Below are 16686 nucleotides of genomic sequence, written 5' to 3' on the forward strand. Positions count from 1 at the left end.
TGTTCTATCTGATTTTTAGCTGGATTTTTAAACTGCTATCTTTTATTATCTGATATTATGTGCTACAAATTGTGATTTAGTTTTGAGTTGGAATCATTTTATGCTGCAGTAATAGTATTAATATGTAAATGTAAACTTCATATTTTTAAATTTTACTTTATCCCCTTGAATTGCTTTCCTATCCTGAAAGATGGCATAAAATGTTAAAATAAAACATGAGTCAAACCAAAGCATATATATTTTTTTTTTTTTAAATGGTTGATTTGTGAAATGCTGAATGAGAAATGATGGAAATTGCAGATGAAACGGGCAACAATTTTTTTTTTTTTTTGGGTAAAATGAGACTTTATTTTTTATCTCCAGGATTGTTCCAACAAAGTTAGCAGGTATTAACATTATAATCATCTCCTTCACAGAGTTGGGTAATTGTAGAATGTAGAGTCCAAGAATACCTGAGACTTAAAAGCAGCAACAATATTCAACAATATTTTAGGATGGCATAATAACTGTAGGCCAAAATTGTATGTCACCAAATTGCATTAATTTACTTTTTTTGTATTTTGTGCTCTAAAATCTCAACCTGGAGATTAAAAACTATAATTTGAGTGTTCTGGGTTTGTCACAGCACTGCTAAGCCATGACTTAAAAAAGAGAAAATAAAAATGTGTAGGAGAGGCAAATAAGTGTTCACTAGGTAGAAAATATTTCTGCTTGCTCTAGTAACAAGTACAGGACTACAATATTAGCATCTTATCTCTCAAAGGTAAAAGATATTAGAAGTCCTCAACCTATGACCAATTGTTCAGTGACTGTCCAAAGTTACAATGGTGCTGTGGTTATGAATGGTCCTTAGAGTTTTGGCCATCCCAGCATTCCTATGGCCACATGATCACATTCTGGGCATTTGGCAACTGGTTCACACAATCTGGGCATTTGGCAACTTATTCCAGCAGCCCACGATCACATACTGTAATCACCATTTTCAGCCTTCTCTGCCACCTTCTCTAGAAAGTTAATGGGGAAGTAGGCAGGAAAGTTCCTAAGTTGTTGGGGTAAGGCTTCTCCACCTCAGGCACCTACCTGACTCTCACTGTGACTTCCCTGCACACTCATGTATCCTTTTGCACATGTGTGCACCTGACATGCTCTCCATGACTCATGCCAGACCCTCCCTTGCATGTTTGCATGCCCTCCACAGCCTGTGGCACACCTCTCATGCAATCCCTTGCACTTTTGTGCACCCCCTTAACCTGCACTGCACCTCTCACATACCCTCACACCATCATGCAGCCCCCCTGAGCCTTGCCATGCCTCTTGTGCATCTTCCCCAACTGTCCCCCACATCTTTCTTTCCTCACCCAGCAGCAGTCACTTTCCTACCTGAGAGTTGCAAGCTCCTGCCAGCTTCCTTACTCAGTTTGGTTGAGAGAAATTGGCAGGAAGTTGCCTCGTCTAACAACCGTGGGATTCAGTTAATGAGGAAAGTCGGGACTGCAAGGATTGTGACTGCTAAGCAATGTGGCAGTGCTTTACAACCACATTCCTTGGCAATGGGAATTCTGAATCCAATTTTATTGTAAGTGTTTTAGTCACCACACCCCTTACTCAGAAGTAGATTATACATTGTGGTGCTTGCAACTTATAAAAAGGGCTCGTTTGAAGAAGTGGTTAAATGAGCTGGGAGGCCGTAAGTTCTAGTTCTGCCTCAGGCACGAATCCTGTTGGCTGCCTTTAGACAAGTCTCTCTCTCTCTCTCTCTCTCTCTCTCTCTCTCTCTCTCTCTCTCTCTCTCTCTCTCTCTGAGTCTTAGGAAGAAGGCAAAGGCAAACCCCTCCCAAACAGTGGGGGGGGGAGAGAGAGAGAGAGAGAGAGAGAGGGAGGGAGGGAGGGAGGGAGGGAGAGAGAGAGAGAGAGAGAGAGAGAGAGAGAGAGGTGGTTAAAAATATGAAAAAAAACAAAGTTGCCCCCTCCCCCCCCAAAAAAAACCCTTTAGGAATGTCTCCACATGGTCATCATAGGTCTGGGATGGCAAACCTATGGCACGCGTGCCAGAGATGGCACGCAGAGTTTTCTCTGTGGGGATACACGCTATCACTAGCTGCTCTTCTGGTTTTTGGCGTGCACATGCATACCGGCCAGCTGGTCTTCGTGGTTGCTGGAGCACCAGAAAATGACTTGAAAATGCCCAAAACCCAGGCCATTTCTTGGGCCATTTTCAGGCTGTTTTGGAGTGGTTTTCAGGGCATTTTTAGGGCGTTTTCCAGGCCAAAAACAGCTGGCTGGCATGAACATGCACATCAGCCAGTTGACCTTTGGGTTTTCAGCACTGTGGTGCATGCACGGATCTTTGGTTTGGGCACTAGGTGCTGAAAAGGTTTGCCATCACTGTCATAGGCAAACTGATGTGAAGGCACAAAAACAAACGTCTTCATTGCCTTTACATTTTCTTACAAAGTATTTCACTGGCAAATACTGATGCATTTATCTTGAGAGGCAATCCCTGTGAATCCTATTTTGAACGATATTGCTAAGGTCAAGAACAAAGAAATAAATCTTTCTAAATCATAGTATTTGCCAAGTTAATGTATTTATATAGGTAGGGGTGAATGTAGGCAGAACACTTGTTCATGGATGATTCAGTTTTTCTCAATTTCCTTGATCCCTTTCATTAAAAGTTGTCATTGTATTTATTTAGGGAAATGAATTAGAAAAAAACCTGAAATTGCAATAAGTGTAAGCATTTTATATCCTTAGCAACATCTACTTTACATTGGGATGGTATTTTAGTTTCAAGGATACTTCACTGAACCATGAATATGATGCCTTTCAAGGATACAGATATAGGCCTTTCTTGCAGCATTATGGAAAATAGAGTGTTTTTTTTAAATAAAAGAAAAATGTTTACATCGGAGTGGAAAATAGATTCCATCCACATTCTGGAAGAAATTGCAACCCTCTTGTGGGGTGGCAATTTTGATGTACTATCAACTAAATCATATGTAGTTAACTAATAATTGTCGACTCACAACACTTTGTTTTACCAACCATGTAAACTTACAACAGACTTGAAAAAGTAACCAATCCCTGCATTTATGACTAACATTAATGATGTTACCTACTCGGGTAATGAAACATCTGCAAGTAAACAAGGAAGCTCAATCAGCTCCAAGGACCCCTCATTCCAACTCTGAACTATAAATATTCTCCTTTATTGGTACTTATAATTGTTGAGCACCCCCAACGTCTTGTGATCAAAATTTGGATACTTGGCAATTGGCATGCATTTACAATGATTCCCGTGTCATAGGGTTTTGTGATTGTTATTTGTAACCTTCACACCTGGCTTCTGACCACAAAGTTAATGGGGAAAATGGATTCATTCAACAATTGCAATGATTCACTCAGTATCTGTGGAAAAAGGATAAGATCAGGCACTCCTTAACAGCTGCCTTGTTTTAGCAGTAGAAATTCTGGCCCCAATTGTGGTTATAAGTCGATGGCTACATATACAATATGGTCTATGTCTTTTAAGAAACTGACCAATAGGAACAAGCATTAGCATTTTGAAATTTGATATTGGGCATCCTTCAGTTGCTTTGGAAATGCAACTCAGATTTTTCAAACAGCTATTGGTTTTATTAGTTTAGAATTCTAGATTGGAACACAACCAATCTAGAAGAACATAATGAAAAAGGAAGGCTTTAGACATCAATTATACCACAGTTACTTAGTCTTTCTTATCCCCAAGGAGGAACCAGTTGAAACATGGTTTTATTAAGTGTTTGTGGAATTAGTACAGAGCTGAGTGTAGAACTGAATTTCAATGGGAAAGTTGGCTATTGCATTCATTCACATGTTAAAACATGATAATGGTCTATTTTGGAAAAGATGCTTCTATATTGCATAGAGCAAAATGATTACTAGCACTATGACATATATTTTAATGGCAAATACAGGTAGTCCTTGGCTTACAACAGTTCATTTAGTGACTGTTTGAAGTTACAATGACATAACCATTTTTTTTTACATTATGACCATTTTAGCATCCCTACAATTATGCGATTTACATTTGGATGTTTGACAACTGACTCACATTTAGTATGGTTGCAGTGTCATTGAGTCATTTGATCTCCTTTTGCAAACTTCTGATGAGCAAAGTCATTGGGGAAGCCAGGTTTACTTAACAATCCTGTTATTACTTTAAGAATTCACTCAACAACTGTGGTGAGAAAAGTCGCAAAATGGGGCAAAACTCACTGAACAAGTTTCTCACTTAGCAACATAAATTTTGGGCTCAATTATATTGTATCTTGAGGACTATGTGTAATTATGGTAAAAGAAGATCTCAGCAGTTGAAAATCAATTTCATTTACTCCCTGGCTTTATCCCAGGGGTCCCAACTGTCCATGCTGCAGTCCATTCGGGACCAGGTCAAGGAAGTGGTGGGTAAGCATGCATTCATGTATATACAAAGTGGCATTTGTGAAAGTGGTGCACACATGTGCAAAACCCTTCCCTCTCCCTACTTCACCCTTCCGCCACTGCTTCCTCTGATCCACCAAGCTGGAAAGGTTGGGGACCACTACTCTATCCAACTTGCATTATTAAGTTGGATTAAGAGTAATTTCAAATTAAAGGTAAATTCAAAATATCAAAAGACAAATTATCTTGGCTTTAGACAACAGAGCACTGACATTCTATGATCATATAGGACCTATCAGTTTAAAGTCAGTTTCTTTAGAGTAAGTGCACAAGCATTCATTTAATATGCAAATGCATAACTTTATTTTTCAGTTTTAAAAAATGCTTTTTATTCAGTTGACTACTGCTTTGAATTAAATATATTAAAAGGAAGTGCTACATAGTCTTAACAAGACTCCCTTCTGCATTTGAAGAACAGTCCTGGTGGCGCACTGATTGAAGTGAAGTATTACAGGCAAAACTCTGGGAGTTCAATCCTATTAGGGCTCAAGGTTGACTCATCCTTCCATCCCCTGAGAATGGTAAAATGAGGAAACAGATTGTTAGGGGCTATATGCAAATAATGCTATACACCAGGGCTGTCAAACTTGCAGCCCGCAGCCCAGATGCATCATGCACTGGCCATACTCATGCCCGGTTTAGCGAAGGGGGAAAAAGTCGTGATATGTCATGTGATGCCGCCGTGATGCCACCAGTTTGACACCCCTGCTCTACACTATAAGTCACCTAGATAGCGCTCTGAAGCACTATATGGCAGTCTATAAACCTAAATGCTTTTGCTATTTGACTAAGAAAGTGAGTCTGGTTCATTTAACATTTTATATGGAAACAAAAAGATTTTTTTAAAAATAAAAGCTGCAGCAAATTGGTCACCTTAGATTTTTTCCATGTAACATAATTTCATCGTGCTCATATTACAACAAGACTTGCAAAATTAAAAGTGTCTTTGTGTAACTCGGCTTGTGTGTTTACTAGCCTATGTGATGTATGCATGTGCATGATTTAAATAAATAATTAAATCTAGGGAAAGAGCCAGATGGAGAAGTGGATGGAAGAAAGTTTTAAATCTCTGCTTCATTGTCACCCCAGTGTTAAATAAAGCCCTCACATCTGCCATTTGCTATGGAAGAAAAGTTTCCTTTGGCAACAGCTGGAGCTTTATTCCTACTGCAAGTAGGAAATATGAGAATGTTCAATAGAATGGGGGCTGCAGCCAGGGCCAGCATTAGTTTTCTCCACCCCAACTACAAACTTGGTCTCACTACAAAGAAGCAGTTTGATAAAAATAAAACAACATTACACAACTAACTGTCCAAGCCCAAACAACATGAATGTCACATTTAATTTGATTTTAAATTAAACTCAGTGGGAGTCATTTGAAATGGACTGTTCCTGACCTTAATGTGACATTTTCACAGATATATTTTTAAAGTATTTGATTAAGTTAAGTCAGAAATCCTTATAAAACTGCAGTGTTATCAGCTCTTTATGTACTTCTAAAAGAACCTTTAGGATCATGCTCGTGAACCATTTCATTTTCGTAAATATATTCTTTATAAAAAAAATATGAGACAGAAAGCACACATGCTTAATATATATTGAAAAATCTTAAAAGTTACTAATTCTTGTGGCTTCCAAGAGGAGAAGATAGCAATAGCAATAACACTTAAGACTTATATACTGTTTCACAGTGCTTTACAGCCCTCTCTAAGTGGTTTACAGAGTCAGCATATTGCCTTCAACAATCTGGGTCCTCCTCATTTTACCCACCTCGGAAGGATGGAAGGCTGAGTGAGATTCGATCTGCCAAAATGCTGGCAACCGGTAATCAGCAGAAGTAGCCTGCAGTACTGCACTCTAACCACTGCAGCTCTGATAGAGGGCTAACACAGGTCTGAAAAGCGAGACTGACAACTGGAAAGCAAGCTGGACCAGTGAGGCTTTTCCAGACAAGGAGAATCCAGGGAGCTCCCACATTTGCTCTGGAAGTCAGTTCTTTGTGAGGAAACCTGAGAATCTGGAGGGACTCCGTGGGCAATTCATACAGCGCTGGAGCAAAGACGTAGTAACCAAGCTCGCAGTCTCATGTGGAGCCTGTTTAAGGACAGTAGGGCACATTTATATTATCAAATTTACAGAAATTTTCCAAGGAACCGAACAACTAAAACAGCTGCTGAGTGATCATTCAACACAGATTAAAGTTAAAAGCAAAAAATAAATAAAAATTACAAGATATAAAAGAACCCAAAAATAATTAGATACAAAAAGTTTGCCAAGAACATGAGTTAAGAAAGTTTAAAAAGGATTAAGGGGACAGCTGAATTTTGACTTTTATTGTTAAAGTACTTTTGATTTATTATATAAATAATACATATATCTGTGGGAACTAGAACTGTTTAAACTTGCTAAAGAGGACAACTATTTGGTTTTCATTAAAAAAAGAGATCAGATTTTTCTTTTTGCTCTAGGGGTTATAAATAAAAATAGAGACATAACTACTACCATGAGATCAGAAAAAAAATCTCAGAAAGGAGATAAACAGAGCAAATAACAACAACAAAGAATTATGCCAGAGATTTTATAAATAATGTTTGAAGAATTGGGGAAGAATGTTATAGCATCAGTGATTGCATCAGTAACTGAATCTACCAATAGTCCTCAACCCATGGCCACAACTGAGCCCAAAATTTTTGTTACTAAGCGGGACAGTTGTTAAGTGATTTTGCCCCATTTTATGACATTTCTTGCCAGTGAATCATTTCAGTTGTTAAGTTAATAACAAAGTTATTTGATGAATCTAGCTTCTCTATTGACTTTGCTTGTCAGGAGGTCACAAAAGGTAATCACATGACCCCAGGACACTGCAACCATCATAAATATGAGTCAGTTGTCAAGCATCTGAATTTTGACCATAGGGATGCTGCAAAGGTATTAAGTGTGAAAAATGGTGCTAAGTTACTTTTTTCAGTGCCGTTCAGTAACTTTGAATGGTCACTAAACAAACTGTTATAAATTGAGGATTACATGTATTAAGATAGGCCTGGTTTCACTTGAAGGTAGAATGAAAGAAGATTTGCAAATTTGAGAGAAAAGATGAATACAAAATTTGAAGAAACTATAATATAAATGAGAATAGACATTGAACAAATTAGAGACAAAAAAGGAAATTTCAAAAAACAAAATAAATAATCAAGAGATAGAAAAATAGATAATATGGAAGTGTTGGAATTAAGAAAGAATTTTGTTTGAGAAAGCGCTATTCCAGTGAAATCTGTAAAGATATTGTTAAATTTTTAGATTTTTTTTTGAAAGGAAATGAAAAAGATGCTTGTGCAGATCTGGACAAAATATATAGAATACTTTATTTAATTTTTTATTTTCTGACCTTATCAATAAGATGAAGGAAAAATAAAATACATAATCTGATTCCTGGATAAAATGCAGTGATAAAATATATAAAAGGTAATGCAAAGAGTCAGCAATCAAATGAGTGAAGTGGACTGTTCTTTCCAATAGAGATGATAAGTATCTAAAGCTAAAGAAGGCATGTACCAGTAATTGACAGCTGATCAAAACACACACAATATTTTCAATGGCTGTGAAACTCCACATGCAAATCCTTTTGTGATATGGGAAGTGATATAAGATATACAAAGGAAAGAAATATACCAAATAGAGATATATTTGTGCACTTTAGGTCAGGTGACCACAGAAGCTCCAGATGCCCTTTCCCATTTGCTGGAACATTTCCATGTTTTACTGCAACTTTGTTGCAGTATAGATTAATTCATTTTACACATACCCACCCTCTAAAATAAATCATGATTCTCTCTTGCTCAGGATGTGGGACAGTGTCAATGAGATATCACAAATGGTAAAATTAAGCTCGCTCTCAACCTTCAAGTTCTCCATTCCCCAATATGTTGTGACTGGAAAAAGCAATGGCAGCTGCATTGCAAGAAATACTTTATTTGAAAATAGATCTGTCAGCCATTGAATCTATCTCCCTTTACTACAAAGGTGTTCTGCTACCTGCAACAATGACATTTTTTTCAATTCGAAGAAGTAAAAAAAAAGGTTTTTTTTCCGAGGGCTTTCTGGAATAACCAAAACAAAGCAAGTTTATATCTGTCTGCTCTGTAAAAATGATCATCTCTTCTGAATTACTCCACAATATATAACTATGAGCTATTTGGTTAGAATCAGTGAATTGTCTTAGTTTCTAGGCCAGTGTTTCTAAAAGTTGGCAACTCTGAGATGTATGAACTTCCACATGCTTATAGGGGAATTCTGAAAGTTGAAATTTGCACAATTTAAAGTCATCAAGTTTGAAAAAATGCTGCTCAAGACCAACACAACCCTATTTCAAATATTTTTCCCTTTCATTTCTGAATCATAATTACAAAAGTTAGGCTATATATTGAAAAAACAACAAAAAAGCAAAATAAAAACTTTGAAAACCCTCTAAAACTATGCCTAATCCAGGAAGCAGTAACTTGATTATCAGAATCAAGTTAGAAAGGAAACTCCTATTCCATTAAACATGCTAATCATGTTGCTGTCAGATTTCTGTTTCTGTTTCTGTTTGTTTCTGTTTATTTATTTGTATGCTGCCCTTTTCCCTGGGGGGACTCAGGGCGGCTCACAATCAAAAGGAAGGGGGGACAGACTTTTACATATAAGACAATACATGATTAAAACGCAACATTCATACCATTCGGGCGGGTTACAATCTTTAGCCCAAGGCCTGACGGGATAGCCAGGTTCTAAGGGCTGTGCGGAAGGTCTGGAGGGTGGTGAGGGTACGAAGCTCCACGGGGAGATCGTTCCATTGGGTCGGGGCTACCACCGAGAAGGCTCTCCTCCGCGTGGTGGCCAGTCGGCATTGGCCAGCAGATGGAACTCGGAGGAGGCCTAAACGGTGAGATCTAATGGGTCGTGTGGAGGTGATCGGCAGTAGGCGGTCTCTCAAGTACCCAGATCCACTACCATGAAGGGCTTTATAGGTGGCAAGTAGCACCTTGAAGCATATCCGGAGATCGACAGGTAGCCAGCGCAGCTCGCGGAGGATAGGTGTTACGTGGGTGAAGCGAGGTGCACCGACAATCGCTCACGCGGCTGCATTCTGGACCAGCTGAAGTCGCCGAATACTCCTCAAGGGCAGCCCCATGTAGAGCACATTGCAGTACTCCAGCCTAGAGGTCACAAGGGCCCGAGTGACTGTTGTGAGAGCCTCCCAGTTCAGGTAGGGGCGCAACTGGTGCACCAGGCGAACCTGGGCAAATGCCCCCCTGGTCACAGCTGACAAATGGTGTTCAAAGGTCAGCTGTGGGTCCAGGAGGACTCCCAAGTTGCGGACCCTGTCTGAGGGGTATAATGTTTGACCCCCCAGCCTGAGAGATGGAATATTTGCCAAATTGGCAGGAGGGAAACACAACAGCCACTCGGTCTTATCCGGGTTGAGCACAAGTTTGTTAGCCCTCATCCAGTCCTTTCTCCTACTAGAATAACTGCATTGGGAATTAGAAATACATATATAATAAGCAAAACCTTCACTGCTTTTTTTAGAGAAAGAATGAATATCCAGACCACCTTTATAAATTAGTTTTTCTACTTGCTAGTCAGAGGAAGGGATTAGAATTTTAGCTTGCTTCTATGTTCTAATCTATCTTTCAAAGAATTGTATAAAATGAACTGATATTATCAGTTATCCTTTCTTTATGCCTCAATAATATACCCAATTTATAAAAGAAGAGATCATAATATTTAACTTATATCCAAAAATACTCTTTAATTCCATAGAACCAACCAGATACATGAAGATACATGTATTTTATGAGAAGGTGATAATGAAAAGACATGCATAAAACATTAACTGAACGTGGCCAATGTATTGCTCTGTGCTCTTCTCATCATTACCTTGAATAATGCATTATCATTTGCTGGTGGAGTTCACAGGATCATGCTTTCACCAGAATGGCAAAAGCAACATTGTAGTGATTTGCTGCAAGATCAGTTTGTTTAGGGAATTTCTCTGATATCATGTACATGTAGAAAAGGAGTGGAGTTTATGTCACCATAAGAACAACCACTGTAAACTATACTTTTTCCCTTTTTCCAATTTCAAACAATTTGAGAAATTAAAATTATACCAGATAAATAGGCTAGATTATAGAAATCTAGTTTTCCCCTTGATGAAAATGACTAATTTCAGCAGATCACTTTCCAACCTCCAGGAGTTTTTAGGAAGCTTTCTTTGGTGATAATTTTCAAAAGGAAAAATGTATCACAATGTAATTTCTGGCTATCATTCATCTATACTAGTCTTACCCATACTAGCTGGGAATTCTGGGAATTGCAGTCCTCACATACCTGAAAAGAAACTTTTTGCTATTCTAGTTATACAAGATAATGACTTGATTAACATTCAGTATCTGGGTGACCCTTAACTATGTTTTAATTTAATAATTTGCAATACATAGCTAATTGCAATTAAAAATAAAATGGTATATTAGAATGATCCGTAGCAAAGCTTGGTTTATACAGAAAAGCTAAATAGTAATGAAAGTTACATTTTCAGAAAAAGGGGAGATGGTTAGTATCCAGACACGGTTGATCAACAGTAGCTACATAAGTAAACATTTATTTCATGCTTTGACTAATGATTGCTTTCAGACAGATGGTTTCTAGAACTAATAGTAAGAATTGTTCAACTGTTTCTTCTTAGGAAAATAAGGCAAGTACAGTATTAGTAGAGTATATAGGAGGATTACATTAGGATTCCCTTGAAAATTATATAAAAGAATATATATGACACAATATACATTTTAGAAGCAGTTTAAATCTCTCCAACAAATCCATAGATATAGTAACTAGAAAAAAAAGCACCCTCAAATTATATATGAGCTTTATCCTGTTACATTAAGATAACAAAATCTCTGGGAGCCTGTCTATGTGTAGAACTTCAGCAGGATTCTCTACTGCAGTTCATCTGTATTTTAGTAAAATTCAGAATTGTATATGATTGCCATACTGCTAAATTAAACAGAAGTATTACTTGATTTCTATATTTGGGAATTATTCCCTGGACAGATGTAATCTAAAATTGAAACTTGATTTCTGAAATAGCATAGGAAAAAGTATAATAAAAGTAGTTGCTTATATTGGAAAAGCACATTAAACTTTTCTTGATGCAATTTACACATGATGAGAATGACTTTCACACATTCAAGTCTGAATAGGAAATTTGACTTCTGCTTCCAGCTTAGATAAGAGCACTGTTATTTTAAAATATGACCATACTCTAAATTAAGGTTATCTTGCATAATAGTGTTATTTCAATTTTCAGGGCGGCACTATAGCAGCCATGCATTTAGAAACGGTATTTAAAAAAAGGCAAGTTTAAAACAGTAATTATTCCAAAGCCGGCATACTTAATTTTTTTTAAAACTGGCACATTAAAGAAGAGAACATAATTTTGTCATTATAAAACTTCTCACTTTGATTATTTCTAAATATAGGAAGATCTCGTTTAACAATCTTAATAGGGAACGGGATTTTCATTGCTAAGTGAAATGGTCACTTCATGGCCACGATTGTGCTTTCCAAGTGGAAAACACACAAGCCTATCCAGTTTCACACTTTGGATTTAAATTTGCCTCCTAACCATTCCCTGCCTTTTGGAATGCTGAAGTGCCTGCTTAGCCTCTTATATACATCAAAGGCAATGCAATTGTATCACAGCCTGGTGGTGGGAATTGTGGACATGCTATGCAAACACATACTCTCTTGAAATCCTTTCCTCTTCAATCTTTCTGCTGTGCAACAGGGAGAAAGAAAGAAAGAAAGAAAGAAAGAAAGAAAGAAAGAAAGAAAGAAGAAAAGCAAGTGATTTCAATTGCCAAGTGATATGGTTGTAAAGTGACACATCGCATGACCACATCACTCAGCAACTGCAGTCCCACTGTCCGAGTTGTGGTTGTTAATTGAGAACTGTGGGTCATTAAGCAAGTAGGTATCTCAATCCAAGCCATTCTGTTTGGACTTTTCCAGCCCCAAGTCTCAGTAAGGTAACAAAGAGACTGCCTCCAGCTTACCACACTTTCCCCTTGTCTATGTCCTTTTGTCAGCACGACACCCTTCTTTGAGAAAGAAAGAAGGTGGCGCAGTGGTTAAATGCAGCACTGCAGGCTACTGCTAGATCAGCAGTTCAGCGGTTCAAATCTCACCGGCTCAGGGTTGACTCAGCCTTCCATCCTTCCGAGGTGGGTAAAATGAGGACCCAGATTGTTGGGGGCAATATGCTGACTCTCTGTAAACCGCTTAGAGAGGGCTGAAAGCCCTATGAAGCGGTATATAAGTCTACTGCTATTTGGCTGGCAAGCCCAATTCAAAGTATTCATCATCTAAAAGCTACTAAAAATCACATTGTCATGACCTTTTTTACTGGACGAAACAGTGCATCACAGGGCAACAATTTTTGAACCAAGGAGCCTCAGGGGGCCTAACCTATAAATTCAGGATCCTGACTCCTGAAAGAATAAATGCTTCAGTTTTACTAGTTGCTGTTGCACTGCTGGGCTGTTCCTATGGTCATGTGATCTTTGATTTTAATGTTCTGTGAAAGTTTCCAAGCCAGTTTCACAATCTCTTGATCCCGCTCACATTTAGCAGCAATCACTTACCTTCAAAAAAAAAAAAGGGGGGGGGAGGAGGAAGATTTCTGATCTTCTCTACCAGATTCCCACAAGCAAACTCAATAAGGAAGCTGGCAGGAAGCTGAAAATTGCTCCTGCTCCCAACTGCTTTTTCAGTGTTATTCTGTTTAGATAAAGAAATATTTCTGAAACAATGACCAAATGGGATGCAAGGTGTCTGATTACTTATAAAGCTCCGTATAACACAGTGCCGGTTTATATTAGGGACTGCCTTACCAAATACAACCCATCTTATAAAAACAGTGGGATCCTAAACTGCAATAGGGTGAAAGGAACATGTGCCAGTAGGCATGTTTTGCTGTGACTGCCACAATGCTGTGAATCATGGCTCCCATAGATAAGGCTGTTTTGCCCTTGATATTACAGAAGACCCTGAAAGCTCCTTTTTAGATAGACATTTTCTCTTAGCAGATGCTGATAGGGAAGACATTTTCTAGCTATATTATGCAGATGTGAAAGTACTTTTACTATGGTTGCTTATTTCATGTTTATTGCTAACCATCAGATTTGGTTGACTGATTGGGGCAGTACAAAAATAGTGCACCATGTGCTCCCCTATTTTAAGGTGTTCTAACTGGTACCTTCCACGTAAAGTGGTAAACAGCAATGGCTCAGCAGCCAAGGAGAAATGTGTAAGTGATTCCTAGAGGTCAGACGTGACAGATGTGTGGAAGAGAATGCTGCAGTCTGTGGAAAAATTATACTGAAGTGATACAGATAAGCCTTCCGCTGTTCAAGGTGATACAACAGGAGGATGTGCTGCAACCAATTAGAACTCACAATTTATTGGTGTCACATTCCCTCCTTGGGCCCTTGAAACAAAGTCAGATGGCTGGAGCCTGTGGGCAGCTCTCCCATTGCTGTTCCAGAAATAAAACAGAAACAGAAGTATCTTGCATTACCTGCAATCCATAGTTCAGCATCCATACAGATGTCAGCTAGCCCAGACCATATAGATGCTTTCAAAGCACTAGATGAAAGATGACCTTCTACTACAGTTTATTACTTTCTTTCAAATATAAAGAAACAAAAACAAAAGGAAATTTCCTGTTTAAAAGCCATGGTGGCAATAAGAGCCATAGTGGAACAGTGGTTAGAATGCACTACTTCAGGGTAATTCTGCCGACTACCAGCAGTTCAATTCTCACTGGTTCCGTGTTGACTCAGCCTTCCATCCTTCTGAGGTGGGTAAATGAGGACCCAGATTGTTGGGGGCAATATGTTAACAATGTAAACTGCTTAGAGAGGGCTATAAAGCACTGTGAAGTGGTATATAAGTCTATGTGCTATTGCTATTTCTGTTCTATAAACTACCATTTAGTAACTATAGCACTTTGTAGAATTTGACTATGTAATCTATGGTCCCATTAAGTAATTTGAAGTTTGCTACCAAATATGAGATTATAAAGAAAGGAGACTTTATTTATAAATTGGGCACTGTTTCCAATTTTTTAAAAAAAAATATTCATATGGGTTGTGTTCTATTATAGATCTAAAACAGCCTATTGTCTTTATAGTTGGAAGTAGTGTTTATGTTTGATTTGAAGCACTCTGAATACTTATACTTTTAAAACATTCCTCATTTACCAAGTTCAGTTCTTGGTATTCTTATTGGTATTTATCTATTTATACTTGAACTTATTTGAATTTATGGCTGTCTGAAGCAGAACTTGATTTCGACCATGCTAGTAGTTATTTAAATAATTAAATAAGCAAAAAATAATTTATATGACCTCCCAGCTTGCAACTTGGGAGTATATTGTAAACAATGGAACTGTTAATAAGTAAATTGCTAAATACTAATCTGAATAGGAAGGTCATGAAATTATTTTTTTCAGGCTAAAAACCAGGCAAATAATCTATCAAACAAAGATATCCAATGTATTCTAGTTGCAGTGCCAAGCAAATTGGCAAACAATGTTAGACAGGAAAGCAAAACAAAAACAAAACCACTTGGGATACATTCATCCAACCACCACATTCCAATCCTTTGAAGGGATGTGCAGCTGATCCACACTTCTTAACATCTGGCAATCAAGATGCCAAGAACAAACAAAACTCCCATAATTTAATCATGCTCCACCGTAACCTACTCTACTTCAAGGTCTACTTCATTACAGTTCAGAGGTGGGTTGCTCCCTGTTTGGCCCAGTTCGGGTGAACCGGTAGAGTCAGCAGTGGGAGGCTCTGCCCACCCACCTGGATGCTTCTGTGCATGCTCAGAAATGCATGAGCATGAGCAAACCAGTAGCTCCGGGATTTGCAACCCACCTGTTCTATGCAAAATATTTTTTTTTAAAAAAAAATCCCCATTTCTTTATGGTAAAAATATTCCGAGTAGTTCCTATGAGGGAGACTTGTTGCAAAGATCTTTCTTTGTCCAAAACCCAAGTAACACAAACATAATAAGGTAGGGGTTCTTGAAAAGTATTTAATACTCACAATCTCCATTGAGAAATAACATTGCAAAGGAAAACCAAGGAAAACTAAAAACCAGAATATCCATCCACCCATCCCATACAGCCACTAATTAATTAGTTTAGCTCTAGAAAACAGCTAACATTTTGGCCTTATTAAGATACATAGATTTCCCACTGGGTGTAAAGTCTTCAGGCAGAAATATCCTTTGTCTTCCAAAATTGATTATTGACAGTTCTTGGACTTCTTAATGTAGTTTTCTTAACATCCATGAAAATAACTAATGATGATATTGTACTGAAAGAGATCCTGAAAATAATATTAAAAAAGAGAAGGACAGAGATTTGAAATTAAACCCAAATAGGATCACATTGGGGTGATAATTATATTTGCGTTGGGCTACAGATGCAACAAGTTCATAACAATGGAATAATAGGAAACTCCAAACTCTAAAGAAGAATTAGAAAGCTATTATGAAGATGATTGACTAGATGTAAGACCAGAATAAATGATGGCATCACCAAGGGAAGTATACTCAGGGAAGGATTGTGATTAATTTGGAAGGAGTCTTCCAAAAAAAATGAAAAAAGAATCATAATAAGATTTTCTAGACTGATATTTTGAAACTGACACAACAAATGGACTGACTGCATTTTGGAATAAGAAGAGTACTATTGCCAAAAGTGATAACTAATTAGCTGCTAAAATGGGGAAAACTCACTGTTTCTAACACAATCCAATTATGCTTAAAAGGAAAAAAGCTTTGTGGCACAATGTGAAAAATCCCATTAAGGCACTGATCATGGAAACTGGCCATAAGGCACATGAATAGATGAAGTCTCTAGCTGAGGATAAGACATCGACTGCCCAAATGTTAATGAACAGAAGGCTGACCTTCCAACCACAAAATAAAAACAGTCTGCAGATGGAAGATGAGACCAGGTGAAGGGAACACAACTAAACTCAAATGGAAATTACATACACACAGGTACAAAATTACTTCTATATAAAAGTATAATTAGAACTTAACTTTTTTATATGATGTGCTTACAGAAGCCATAGAAGTAAA

At 37.8% G+C, this 16686-nt stretch overlaps 1 protein-coding gene across 2 annotated transcripts in view; it reads right to left on the reverse strand.

The window, feature by feature from the left end:
* The window catches only part of LARGE1 (LARGE xylosyl- and glucuronyltransferase 1), a 355590-nt gene that overhangs the window by 153660 nt on the left and 185244 nt on the right, over positions 1-16686 (reverse strand). The window lies entirely within an intron of this gene.

Source organism: Thamnophis elegans, chromosome 7 (assembly GCF_009769535.1).
Source record: "Thamnophis elegans isolate rThaEle1 chromosome 7, rThaEle1.pri, whole genome shotgun sequence".
NCBI classification, from domain to species: Eukaryota; Metazoa; Chordata; class Lepidosauria; order Squamata; family Colubridae; genus Thamnophis; species Thamnophis elegans.